This window comes from Heptranchias perlo, unplaced genomic scaffold, assembly GCF_035084215.1.
Source record: "Heptranchias perlo isolate sHepPer1 unplaced genomic scaffold, sHepPer1.hap1 HAP1_SCAFFOLD_62, whole genome shotgun sequence".
NCBI lineage: Eukaryota > Metazoa > Chordata > Chondrichthyes > Hexanchiformes > Hexanchidae > Heptranchias > Heptranchias perlo.
The window spans coordinates 3809363-3823795 of NW_027139644.1; the positions used below are offsets into that span (position 1 = coordinate 3809363).

A 14433-nucleotide genomic window follows, 5' to 3' on the forward strand; every position below is an offset into this window, starting at 1 on the left:
CAACTGACCCGTTATATTAAAAACAGATAACATTTGTTCGCTGGTGGGGTAACGTGTAGCGTGACATGAACCCAAGATCCCGGTTGAGGCCGTCCTCATGGGTGCGGAACTTGGCTATCAATTTCTGTTCGACGATTTTGCGTTGTCGTGTGTCTCGAAGGCCGCCTTGGAGTACGCTTACCCGAAGGTCGGTGGATGAATGTCCATGACTGCTGAAGTGTTCCCCGACTGGGAGGGAACCCTCCTGTTTGGCGATTGTTGCGCGGTGTCCGTTCATCCGTTGTCGCAGTGTCTGCATGGTTGTCTGCACACTGATTGCCTTGGCAACGGGCAGTTGAAAAAACTGTCTTTACTCACCAAGCATTGTTCTGTGAATTATAAATGCGATTTCATTTCGAGGATTTCATTTTCACATCGTTCACCTGAAGAAGGAGGAAGCCTCCGAAAGCTTGTGAATTTAAAATAAAATTGCTGGACTATAACTTGGTGTTGTAAAATTGTTTACAATTGTCAACCCCAGTCCATCGCCGGCATTTCCACATCATGCCTATAAAGATAGGGCATGCTCCCTTCTCAAATGTTAGAGCTCTCAATTGGAGAAAGTCAGAAGTCCATTGCCACAAAGAGTCCGCAAATGTCAGGTCTGATATACCTGGATTCGCAGACAGGTCAGGTTGTGTTGATTGCTTGTCATTAATGTAATCTGTAGACAGTTGTATTATAATAATAATACTGTTGAATGTAATGTTGAAGACAGCTGTAGTGCAAATCTGTTGTAAGTCAATCTATTAAACTTGCTATTTTGTAACCGCTCGGGCTCAAATCAAGCAGAAGTTATTGTTGATGGTTTAACAACCCATAGTTGCGACAGTAACGGGAGAAATCCGCTAAAAACATTCACTTCAGAGAAAAACATCATACCCATAGTTTATATTTTCACATGTTCTTTTTTGCAGTTCTAACCAAAGTCCAAACATCTAATGTCCATGTGTTTTTCAGACGTTTACCGTCCTGTTATGTATTTTGAGCAGTTTCCTGCATAAATCAACATCGCACCCATAGTTTATATTTTCACACGTTCTCTTCTGCAGCTCCAATGGAAGTCTAAACACCGAAAGTCTAAGTGTTTTTCAGGAGTTTCCCCTCCTGTTATGTATCTTGAGCAGTTTCCCACATCCTTTTCCTGTGATGTGATAATTCTGGGTGCAGAATGAATGTAATTGGATTTGCTGCAGTCCGCTGACAGCAGGCGATGGAAGCGAGCGCCGTGCTGCCGCTGACAGGTGAAGGAGACTTCTGATGCTGCCTGACATCCGGTGGGGGTGGGCGGGGATTTGAAAGTCAACCCATTCCACGAATATCGGAGATATAAAGCGGTGCTTGACAAACATCGATATAAACAAACACCTATTGCAATACGCAGGCCTCGTGGCGCAACGGTAGCGCGTCTGACTCCAGATCAGAAGGTTGCGTGTTCAAATCCCGTCGGGTTCACAGTTTTTTCCCTTTGAGCTGGTTTGTATAATTCTGCAATTAATGTTTTCTTTGCGTCTTCACAATTAACAGAATCCTGCTCTAAAGTCTGCCTCTGGTTCCCCAGTGTCAGGGAGGGAAGCACCTGATGCACTCATTTATTTAATGTAACGAACAGAAGACAAACACAAGTCTTCGTTCAAAAACCACCCTGCAGGTGGACACATAGTGAGACAAACACAGGCCAGAGATGCAGAGAGTATCCGGAAACATCGGGAAATAGTCAAGAGAAATAGATTGTGCGCTTTGTTATCAGAAAATTGTCTGAACCTCCACGGAAAATGAAAGGGCTTTTTTTGGTCGGTTTCCCATTGCACCGGAGAATTCAGGAGAACTTGGTAGATGGTTGGTTCGGTTCCCTTGTCCCCACCAGCGGAAAAGTTTTGTCGATCCCACTCTCCGAACTCCTTTCAAAAGCCACTCTGTCCAAAGCAAATACATCCTTCCAAATTAAAAGGGAATAAAACTTGAAATGAGCGTCACTGTGGATCAGTTTTCTCTCACTCAAATTTATCTGTTCAATGAAGTAAAAGATGCAGCTTACAAAGAATAAGGGAGCAGACACTGTCTCCCTTTTTGGCAGGAGAAGAAAATCGATGTGGATGTTTCTGGAGACCAAGTTCCAACATAATGTTTCCACCCGGGAACCGATCGAACCAGGAACCTTTCGCGTATAAATCGAACGTGATAACAGCTATACTACGGAAATAGATGGCACTTTGTCAACACAATGGGCAACTGAATGGTGTCCTCTCTCTGCTTGTACTTGGAATGTGTTGTTTCAAGAACAGCAAGAGATGCAGACAGTGGCTGCTCCCCCTTTTCTTTAAAAACTCTCAGGGTAGTGGGTTTGAGCCCCACGTTGGGCGAGTACCGTTTGAAACTTTTATGCTGCTTCCACCGGTGAGCCCGCGCTCTGACACTTCCCTCCGCCCCCCTCCTTCTCACCGTGCATGATGGGGCCGCGCCCGGGCTGAATCTCTCCAATCAGCTTTCCTCCCCTGTCGCAGCATGAAATGGTCCTTATCAAAGTCACAAATGATACCCAATGTGACTACCACCATGATAAACTATCCCTCCTCATCCTTCTCAAATACAAGATCTCACCGTGCTGTTCTGCTGTTAGACGAGTTTCCTCTCTCTGCTCTTATTTGGAATGTTGCTTTTCCGTCTGACAACAATTAGTATCATCGTATTATGTTGGTCCACAAGAGGAGATCATTCGGCCCATCGTGCCTGTGCCGGGTCAAACAAACGTATTCGGTCAAAATTCGTTCAGAGATGGATTGAGTGCCTTGTTGTCAGAAAATTGCCTCAACCCCCACAGTCCACAGCTTTCCTCCTCGCTATCAACCACATGGTCTATTTTTGTGTCACCCGCAAATGTCTTAATCATGCCCCCGAAGTTTCGGTCCAAATCGTTAATGTAGAGCATAAAAAGCAAAGGACCAAGTACCGAGCCCTGCGGCACCCCACTGGAAACAGCCTTCCAGCCACAAAAACACCCGTCGACCATTACACTTTCCTTCCTGCCACTGAGCTAATTTTGGATCCAACAAGCCACATTCCCTTGGATCCCATGGTCCTTTCCTTTTTTGACCAATCTGCCATGTGGGAACTTTTCAAAAGCCTTGCTAAAATCCATGTAGACCACATCAATTGCGTTACCCTCATCCATCCTTCTTATCACCTCCTCGAAAAATTCAATCAGGTTAGTCAGACATGACCTCCCCATAACGAATCCATGCTGACTGTCCTTGATTCGTCCGTGCCTTTCGAAGTGACAGTTCATCCTGTCCCTCAGCATTGATTCCAATAATTTGAAATGGAGTCTTTCTCCTGCTTGCTGCAATAACAGATAAGGTGGTGCTGAGTACGCAAGCACGGCTAGCTCAGTCGGTAGAGCATGAGACTCTTAATCGACAGGGTCGTGGGTTCGAATACCATTTTAAACTTTTATGTTGCGTTCACTGGCCAACGGTGCAGAATTGATGCAGAATGAAACGTTAGATTTGTAGTCAGGATGGCCGCACTTCTAACATTGCTTATTTTTGCGAAGACCTGAAAATATTTCATTTGTGGATTGGGCTGCAGCTGATTTTTCGACCAATTTGATTTGCTCCTCCCACAAAAGCAACTGGCTTTGTGATGGAAATGTGACTTGACAAGTTTCAAACGGTGAAATGTTTGACATATTAATGACCTGGACAAAGAAATAGAACAGCAGTGGGAAACAATAAAAACGGTGATCAATAGAGTCCACGAGAAATATATCCCACTAAAAAGCAAGAACAAACCAGCCAGAAATGACACACCAGGGATGAATAAAGAAACAAGGGCAAAATTGAAACTAAAGAAAAAGGCACACACTAGACAATAAAGGAGAGAGGGGAATGTGAAAAGACTGGGAAAGAAGTCTAAAGAACTATTAGAAAGGCAAAAAGGAATATCAAAAAAAGCAACGTATTCGAGACACATCAACAGCCAAAGAAAGTTTCGGATAGGAATAGGGCCACTAAGGGATACACACGACGAACTCGCAGGCAATGACAGCGAAATGGCAGAAATATTAAATAATCACTTTGCTTCAGTATTTACCAGGGAGACTGGTATTGTGGGCGTGACAGTAGAAGAAGAGATCAAAAAGATATGTGAAGACATTTAAGATCGAAAGGGGGAGATAATTGATAAACTAATCAATCTTAGAGAGGAAATTTCCAGTTAGGAGCCTAACCAGAGTTTCAAACCGCTCAGCCACGCTAATTTCCGTATTACTGTTCAGGAGCTCATTTCACAGGGACACGATTACTGCGCTCCATTTAGGGAGGCTACGTGAAAGGCGGAAATTGATCTGTTAATAGAATCATAGAATAAGATAGCGCCATTCGGCCCATCGTGCCTGTGCCAGCTCTCTGAAAGAGCTGTCCAGTTAGTCCCACTCGCCTGCTGTTTCCCCATAGCCCTGAAAATGTTTCCATCCAAGCGTTTATCCAATTCCCTTTTGAAAACTGTGAGTTAAGAAAAACAATATTGAAAGGGGTGCTGGGGCCTCTGCAGCGTCGATGTAGAGTGTGTGATGATTGAAGTTATCAAGATGGTTGCTTTACACATGGTATGATGTGCAATCATCCTGAAATACCTTCAATATCCAATACAAATTGAATTGCAAACCTGACGGACCAACACTGGAAAACAAGCCACGAGTGAACGCAAATCATCTGGGACCCGTTTTTAGCCTCACAGAACTTTAAATAAAGTGAAATAACTTTGCATTGAAAGGATTTGGAACTTGCGTCTGTGCCTTTATCTGTTCCATTTCTTAAAATTGCTGGCGTCTGATGATGGACACGCCTCTGCTCCCTCCATTGAACAAGAAAGGAGGTGTTTGACGTTGACGGGACCTGTTGGTTCTGAGCTCATCCTTTGCATTGAGTGGGTTCACGTCCTTTAAACGGCGTCAACTTTTGCCCAGCGGTGAACTTCACAGCAAACAAGTTCATCACCGTCCCACCGCGGGCACTGACTGACACGTTTATCGTTATTTCTTTCAGACCGAAATAAATAGGAACCGTGATTTTAAATTTGCACTAAGTGATTTTTAGGTAGTCGCCTTTAAATGTTTCAAAGGCGACTCCGAATTTATGATAGTCCGGCCATTTCACCAGCCGTGTTCAAAACAGAACATGTCTCTAACTTTCGCGTCTTTTTTCGAAAGGCAAAAAACATATTTCCCATGACCTCTGAAGGATGGGCAAGTACATTTCAGAAAGCAGAAGCAAGTTCACCAGCCTTTTAATCCGGAGTCAGACCTTTGCGCCACACACTCTGAAGACAGGATCCTGGATGTTATTATATTTTTGAATGTTTGTTAAACACCGTTTCATATCTTGGTTGAATGGATGAGTCTTATCAAATCTCCGCCAGATCCCACAGGCAATGAGACAGCATTGGAAGCAGCCTTCACCCCCAATATCACGCTGGCATTCATCGCCTGCTCTCAGCGGACTGCATTAACAGGGCTGGGAGAGATGGACTTTGTTCACATTTAATGAGCAATGTGAATCGTTCAATATTTAATCATTTTTAATGGGGACAAGGTTACAAAATATCTCCGCCCGGTTTCGAACCGGGGACTTTTCGCGTGTTAGGCGAACGTGATAACCACTACACTACGGAAACCTGACATCTGCAACCTCGTGTTAGGGATATAACCCCTCAGCCAAACTAATTTCCGTATTACTGTCCAGGAGCTCATTTCACAGGGAGACATTTACTGCGCTGTATTTCGGAAGGCTGCAGAGAAGGATCGGTGGTGATGTTCAGGCAGGGAATCCCAGAGCATCGCGCCGACACAAACATTTCACTGTTCTTTTTGCATGTGCCTGATATCCGACCGCAGTGTAAATTATGGCGAATCAGGCATGCTCAGATGACATTGTTCACAGAGTGTTTTCTTGCAGCCAAATCATACATTAGAAAACTTGAAATGAGATGAAGAGATCGGAGCCATTTAAAGTGCTCCCAGTTACTGCAGATCAGGAATTAAAACCTGGCACCGGTTTCAGGGCGATCAGAATGAGGCAATGAATCCAAAAGTGGGAAGAAAAAGGTACAATCTTCGTCCCTGGGTGGGCTTGAACCACCAACCTTTCGGTTAACAGCCGAACGCGCTAACCGATTGCGCCACAGAGACCGTCTAGTACGTTACCATGCAAGATACAATAAAGCAGCGTGTCAACTAGCCAAAGTTACATGTTGCAGCCACAGAAATGCAATTGACCACTATCAGTGTTACTTTTCCAGAAATAAAGGATGGGACATTGTTTGTGGAAACATGGGAACGGTCTGGTCTCGCTCACAGCATCGATATCACCGCCAACCAGCTCTCCTGCAACCGGCGCGCCCACCGGTGCTTTGTCTGTGACTCAGTCACACTGTGGGAGAACCTTCGCCATACTGATTGCAGCGGTTCAAGAAGGCGGCTCACCACCACCTTCTCAAGGGAAATTCGGGATCGACAATCAATTCTGGCCTCGCCAGCGACACCCACATCCCATGAACGAATCATAAAAGTCCTGACGCTGACGTCAGGTTTTGATCCCTGATCTGCAGTAACTGGGAGTGCTAATAAATGGCTCCGACCTCTTAATTTCACCCACAACATCAGAGTAACTGTTCCAGGGGGACATGCCGACTCAGCTGCGTCTTGGCCGCCTGTCTGGTCAGTCTTTTATTCGCCTCCAATTCCGTTTCCCAAAGCGTATCTACAGATTCACAAAGCTGTTTGTCATTTCGGTTCCTTTCGAGTTGTCCAGCTCCCGACTGGCAATAATTTGCAAACCTGGTTGCAACCCTCCGCCTTGCATCGTGTCCAGGGATGGGTTATGTGGAGAGACTGGAGAAGCTGGGATTGTTCTCCTTAGAGCAAAAAAAGGTTAAGGGGAGATTTAATAGAGGAGTTCAAATTATATGGGGCTATTGATAGAATGGATGGGGAGAAGCTGTTTCCATTGGCAGGAGGGTCGATAACCAGAGGACACAGTCTGTATTTATATAGCGCCTTTAACGTCGTAAAGCGTCACTTAGTGCTTCACAGGAGCGTTATTAAACAAAACTTGACACTAAGCCACATAAGGAGATATTGGGACAGGTGACCAAAAGCTGAGTCGAAGAGGTAGGTTTTAAGGTATGTGTTAAAGGAGAGAGAGGTGGAGAGGTTTAGGTCGGGATTTCCAGAGCTTCGGGCCGAGGCAGCTGAAGGCACTCCTGCCAACGGTGGAGCGATTAAAAGCGGGGATGTGCAAGAGGCCAGAATTGGAGGAGCACAGAGATTTTTTTTCGTTCATAAGATGTGGACGTCGCTGGCAAGGCCGGCATTTATTGCCCATCCGTAATTGCCCTTGAGAAGGTGGTGGTGAGCAGCCTTCTTGAACCGCTGCAGTCTGTGTGGTGACGGTTCTCCCACAGTGCTGTGAGGAAGGGAGTTTCAGGATTTTGACCCAGCGGCGATGAAGGAACGGCGATATATTTCCAAGTCTGGATCGTGTGTGACTTGGAGGGGAACGTGCAGGTGGTGTTGTTCCCATGCGCCTGCTGCCCTTGTCATTCTAGGTGGTCGAGGTCGCGTGTTTGGGAGATGCTGTCGAAGAAGCCTTGGCGAGTTGCTGCAGCTGCAGTGCATCCTGTGGATGGTACACACTGCAGCCACAGTGCGCCAGTGGTGAAGGGAGTGAATGTTTAGGGTGGTGGATGGGGTGCCAATCAAGCGGGCTGCTTTGTCCTGGGTGGTGTCGAGCTTCTTGAGTGTTGTTGGAGCTGCACTCATCCAGGCAAGTGGAGAGTATCCCATCACACTCCTGACTTGTGCCTTGTAGATGGTGGAAAGGCTTTGGGGAGTCAGGAGGTGAGTCACTCGCCGCAGAATACCCAGCCTCTGACCTGCTCTTGTAGCCACATGATCTCGGAGGGTTGTAGGGCTGGAGGAGGTTACAGACAGAGGGAGGGGGCAAGGGACATGGTAGAATTTGAAAGCAAGAATGAGAACTTTAAAATCTAGGCGTTCCCGGACAGGGGGTTTGACTGGAACGTCACACCGTCCCCTCCCGTGTTTACTTTCACAAACTTACATTGGGACAGGGCTTGGGCGGATTTTTCTGTGTCTCACCCGGGGCCGCTGAGTCTCCTGTAGTCCCCCCGATCACCAACTCACCCAGTTTGTAAATTTAAACCGGAACAAGTGCCTCGCAAAGGGCAAGAGATGAAGGCAAGGCTGGAACCTCTGACAAAAAAATCACTTGCCCACCAGCGAGGTTCGTGTATCTGAATCGCTAACTCTTCTTTTATAGTTTTGACATTCATTGGACGCCACGCGGCACCTACAGACTTGTCTCTTGCACTCACAGTGAAGCAGAGGGCCGTTTTCACTCGCACGCCAGCAATTGTGATATCAAGAAAAAGGTGGCGGAGAAATTCTCCATTTCAGCGAAAACGGAGCGCTGGGGTCCGCTCATGAGTGCAGCGTAAAAGTTGAAACTAGTACCCACGATCCTGAGGTGAATGCCTCTACCGACTGAGCTATCCAAGCCTGAGGAAACTGCTACTTCCTTTTATGTTGTTGCAGCGAGCCGGCTGTTGGCTCCGCTCCAAGGGTTCAGTGCAAACCATGAAACAGGTTCTCCTGAATTCCATGGTGTAGAAGGCAATGGAGTCACAAGTCGAGCAATGTATTCCGCTCAATCATTGATAATTCCATTCAGATCTTCTGCTTTTCAGCTGCACTTCCCCCAAACATTGCAAATAATTTTGCTCAGTATTTGTTTCGCTTGTTTAATATTTTGTTCTCCGGTTTTGCCAGATTAACATTTCATTTCAATTATCAATGACAGGGAGCAATGAACAATGAACGAGTGACCAAAGTTCCGTTTATTATTAAAAAGCAGTGATTCCGAAATTATCCAGGCTGATATGAATGGTAAGATAAATAGTGATTTCGACATGATTTAAATACGCAGCCTTCAGAATCTGGAGTCAGACGAGTTACCGTTTCTCCACGAGGTCTACTGATAGCATAGATTATATATGTATAAAAACTTATTATATCCTTAAATATATATGTTTGATGCAGTGTTCCCTTGTGGTTGGGAATAGTTCATTGCACAAAAATAATTCAAGTCTGTGAGACATTTAATGTTTTTTTAATCGCCATTAATACGTTCTGTTGCACACTGAAGGAAATGCTAACTTGTTTGCCAAGTGACAATTAAAACGTCAATAAATCTTTGAGCTTTGCATGTCATGAACTTTTATCCCTCCCCATTTTACATACTGTATTTTAGGAGTCTGCTTAAAAATGTTTAGTGCTTATTATACAAGGAATCCGGTGCAGCCGCTGTTAAATTTAAAAAGGTTTTTCGCCCCTTTCACGCATGAACAAACTCGACCCTGGAGGTTTATGGGGAGCAAGTCCCAACAAAATGTTTCCCTCCGAGGTCAAATCGGGGACTTTCTGCATGTAACTGGTGAACATGATAACCGCTACACTACGGAAAGGACAAACTTTTCGGTCTCAGGTCTGAAGGAAGTGTCTCGGGAAAACATGAACTGCTGACTCTCTTTACACTGACTCTTTTCACGAACATTTCATCGATCGAAACTATACAAGTCACAGGGAAAAATGTCAAAGTCATTAAACTCCCGAATTAGCCCCAAAATCAATCAATCTCAGTTTTCAAATGTTCAATTGACCCCCGGCCTCAACAGCTTTTTGGGGGTGAGTGTTCCAGATTTCCACTCCCCTTTGTGTGAAGAAGTGCTTCCTGACATCACCCCTGAACAGCCGAGCTCTAATTTTAAGGTTACGCCCCCTTGTTCTGGACTTTCCCCACCAGAGAAAATAGTCTCTATCTGCCCTGTCAAATCCTTTAATCATCTTAAACACCTCAATTAGATGACCCCTTAATATTCTATACTCAAGGGAATGCAAGTCTCGTCTATGCAACCTGTCCTCATAATTGCTTATCAAGGATAGCCACCAAATGGGGTTTTACGATGGCTGGCTTTTGAGTGCATTGGCTCTTGCCAATGGGCACGTTGGTCTAGGGTTATGATTCTCGCTTCGGGGTTGTTTGTCCAAATATGTGAGAGATCCCGGACGAGCCCTTATTTTACTTTTGATCTTGAACGTCCAAAGACAGAAAAGTACCCAAATCACCTCACATGAGTGAAACAATTCCTATGTTTCATACTATTACCAAACACAACTGCCCAACTTGGTTCTGATGAAAGGTCATTGACCTGAAACATTAACTCTGTTACTCTCTCCACAGATTCTGCCTGACCTGCTGAGGGTTTCCAGCATTTTCGATGTTATCAGAGTATCACTTCCCTCATCACCTCACTGCACTCCTCCACGAGATGCAGCCTTGTGGTGCAAACAGGCTCCTTCCGCACAGCCACGTGTTCTGCTTTAGGCATTAATTATAACTATAACTTTTGAACTTGTTAGTTCAAACATATGGCCTTGTCCATTGACCAGATGGCAGAATGGTGTTTATCTCTCACCAGTACAGCCCTTTCCCGCTGCGTCAGTATGGAATGACACGTAGCAATCATACAGATGTCACACCTCTCCTGCTTCCCTGTGAAGCTGGTAAGACGAAAAGCACAAAATGCTGTCTGACACACATACACACCAGCTCTGAATGATTTAAAGGCCTTGTTATGATTGTCAGAGAATTATTTATATCAAAAGGATAATTAAACTTACGAGTATTATGATACCAGCTAAAATCCGACAGTTTCTGGACTTCAGAATCTACTAGTCTCTATATTAAACATATGCATGCATATAAAATGAAGCAAATCCGTCTTATGATTGTAGTTTCATTCTCCCAACAGAAATTTATACTTCCTTACTTAAGAGGCAAAAGCTAAAGGTTAATATTACTTCAATATAAAGACTAACTCTTTCCTTACAATACAGATACCCCAAACTAATATAACACCTCAAACTGAGGGAGCTTCTCAAACTAAAACAGTATCTCAAACTGATACAGTACCTCAAACGGATACAGTACCTCAAACGGATTGAGAATCTGAAACTACTCTAATACCTCAAGCTAATACATCATCTGAAACTAATAAAGTACCTCAAACTAATACAGTACCTCAAACAAATACAACACCTTAAACTAATGCAGTACCTCAAACCGATACAGAACCTGAAACTAATATAATACCTCACACTAATAAAGCATCTCAATCTAATACAGTATCTCAAACTAATAAAATACTTCAAACTAATACAACACCTCAAACTAATACAGCACCTCAAACTGATAGAGCACCTCTAACTAATACAACACCTCAAACTAATATTGCACCTCAAATTAATACAGCACCTCAAACTGATACAGCACCAAAAGCTAATACAGTACCTCAAACTAATATAGTACCTCAAATTAGTACGGCATATTAAACTAATACAGCACCTCAAACTAACGCAACACCTCTAACAAATACAGTACTTCAAACGAATACAGTACCTCAAGCTAATACCGTAGCTCGAATTAATACAGTACCTCAAACAAATACAGCACCTCAAACTAATGCTGTACCTCAAACAAATGCAGCACCTCAAAATAATGCTGTACCTCAAACAAATACAGCACCTCAAACTAATTGTGTTCCTCAAACAAATACAGCACCTCAAACTAATAGTGTTCCTCAAACAAATACAGCACCTCAAACTAATAGTGTTCCTCAAACAAATACAGCACCTCAAACTAATAGTGTTCCTCAAACTAATCCAGCACCTTAAACTAATGCAGTAACCCAAAACTAATCATTAAATGAAATGTCAAAGTCTGAACAGGACAAGCAGGTGGACCTTGACAGGTGGCGGATCCGTAAAGAGGATATCAAGCTGCAGGAGAAAGTCCCGTTCAGGAACTGCAGTTGTATCAATTAATTTCGAGTCTTTTCTCAACATTAGAGCAGAGAAACACATGGTACGTAATATCACCGGAGGGCCTTCCATGATCGGCCTAATTCAGTACAACATCCCCAGTACATTTAATCTGAAGCTCATCACCAGATGCCTTTCAAGTAACCTTTGCTGATTTGTTGCAGTTCAGTTTGGGTTTGAATAGAGGTTTTTCTTTACCAGAATAGCTTTATTGGGGCGAGGGGTAATGAATTTGTACCGGGCAATCTGTAGCTGCCAATTGTTAATTGATCTTCAATTGACTCAATACATTTCAATTAAACTATCACAAAAAGACGGACTATTCCTGCACCCACTCCCCGCCCCCCGCCCCCAATGTTCCAACTTACTCCACTTCTCCATCGCTGCTGCTGCCAATCTCGAACTCTTTCTCGAATTATAAATCTGTCTATCTTGCTCTCTTTCTACTATTTTTATGTTTCTTTATCTCTTTCAACTATATCCATTGTTATTTTCACCTTTTAAAAATCAATATTAATCTCCTTCGACCGATTCGTATGTATCGTTGTCTCTCCACTGCTTTAAATGTATTTTTCTATCTATCTATCTATCTCTCTATCTATCTGTCTATCTATCTATCCATCTATTCATCTACCTCACTTTCCGTCTATCCCTCTATCTATATATCTCTATATCCGTCTATCCATCAATCCATCTATCTCTCTATCCATCTACCTATCTATATATCTTTCTATCTACATATCTCTCTATCCATCTATCTATCCATCCATCTATTTAACTATCTATCTATCTTTATATCTATCTATCCATCTATCGATCTATATACCTCTCTATCCATCTCTTTCTATCTATACATCTCTCTATCCATCTATCTATATATCTAGTTACCTACCTATCTATCTATCTATCTCTCTATCCATCTATCTATTTATAAAGCTATCTATCCATCCACCTTTATCTCTCTATCTCTATATCTGTTTCTCCCTCCACCTGTTTATTCCTCTGTTGTTGTTTCTCTATCGCTTTCTGTCTCTCCTCCTTCATTACTCAAGTTTATCAAATAACTTTCTAATCTTTATCAAAAAAATGCAATATTAAAGCATGAGCATGAGGTAAATTAGCAAATTACAAGGTGGGGTGGACTCAGTATGTTGGTCTGTGAAGACGTCACCGAGCCCTCTTCCTTCTTCAGGCTGCTGATCACAGAAGTCTCCCTGAGCAGCTTCTGGAAGAAGAAGCCCGAGCACTTCTCGTCCTGCTCCACGGAGCGGACTCTGGAGCGAAAGATAATCTTTGAGGCCCCTTTAACTGGATGGATCACACCGTGAGATCACAAGGTGAGGCCCCCTGAACTGGACGGTTCACACCGTGAGATCACAGCATGAGTCCCCTTTAACTGGACGGTTCATACCGTGAGATACGGTCTGTATTGTACTGTATTGCTTCGAAATTGTGAAATTTAGTTTTAACTCTGTGTATTCTTAAATTTTATGCAGTAATGTATGTTTTGTAATAAAAAAAATTCGCAGAAACTTTCGAATCAAACGGGAATCGAGCCTCCACACGTTATCCATTGCTCCACTGGCCCAGTTTTCAAAAAGCATGCAGTAACTCACACTCCCACAGCGCTGGAGAATGAGCAGTTACCGAGTCAGTCTCGGTCATACCCACGCGATTCCACGAGTCCGGAAATGTCAAAAGGTGCACGGTGAACAATCACCAAAGAGAGAGACATAAGCTGCTTCCATTCGATCGCTCAGCTTGTGGAGCGGAGAACGATAGTGCAATTAACAGATCAAAGATTACTGGTTCGAAGAAATAAATGTGCTTTTGGAGTAAGTAGCTCAAGGCCATTCTCTTAACTTTACAGGCAGCCTACAGCTTAACATGTTGGTGCTGAGGCACAGGAGACCACTTTTCTTTTGTCAAACCTTAAAGCTTTCTGTGTCTGTCAGAACACGGCTGTTTTGTTCGAGCATTTGCCTCTGCTCACCAGCAGGGAGTGCCTTTGAGCAACAACACGTCAAACCGCTTTCAGGCAAAAAAGTCTTCGATCAGTCAGACAGGCAGGGCTCTCGCTGCTCCCTCAAGCTCGGGGCCGCTGTTCCTTTCCTGAGATCTCATCTACCTTCCGCAGGCTCGGGCTCTTCTCAGCATCATTCACGATTAATGTGGCTTCCCGTTCTGCTGTTGCTCACTTGCTTATTCTCGATACTACCGATTGGAGCAAAGTATTGAATGTCATCAGGGAGGGGGCCAACCCAAGGCAAGATTTCTCTGCTGATCGTGGAGCTGCTTGGAGGCGAGTGCGAAACAACTACTGTGAAGGGCATTGAATAAAGGGGGCAGTCGCAACATGGATACAGAATCGGTTAAGGGACAGGAAACAGAGTAGTGGTGAACGGTTGTTTTTCGGACTGGAGGGAGATGGACAG

At 44.0% G+C, this 14433-nt stretch overlaps 3 non-coding genes across 3 annotated transcripts; 1 reads left to right on the forward strand and 2 right to left on the reverse strand.

Moving 5' to 3' along the window:
- Positions 1 to 1422: 1422 nt before the first annotated feature.
- Positions 1423 to 1494, forward strand: trnaw-cca (transfer RNA tryptophan (anticodon CCA)). The gene has a single exon. It is a non-coding gene; the product is annotated as a tRNA-Trp (tRNA).
- A 4145-nt stretch (positions 1495 to 5639) lies between these two features.
- On the reverse strand, positions 5640 to 5712 carry trnav-aac (transfer RNA valine (anticodon AAC)). Its single transcript has one exon. It is a non-coding gene; the product is annotated as a tRNA-Val (tRNA).
- Positions 5713 to 6152: 440 nt separating this feature from the next.
- trnan-guu (transfer RNA asparagine (anticodon GUU)) lies at positions 6153 to 6226 on the reverse strand. The gene has a single exon. It is a non-coding gene; the product is annotated as a tRNA-Asn (tRNA).
- Positions 6227 to 14433: the final 8207 nt, after the last annotated feature.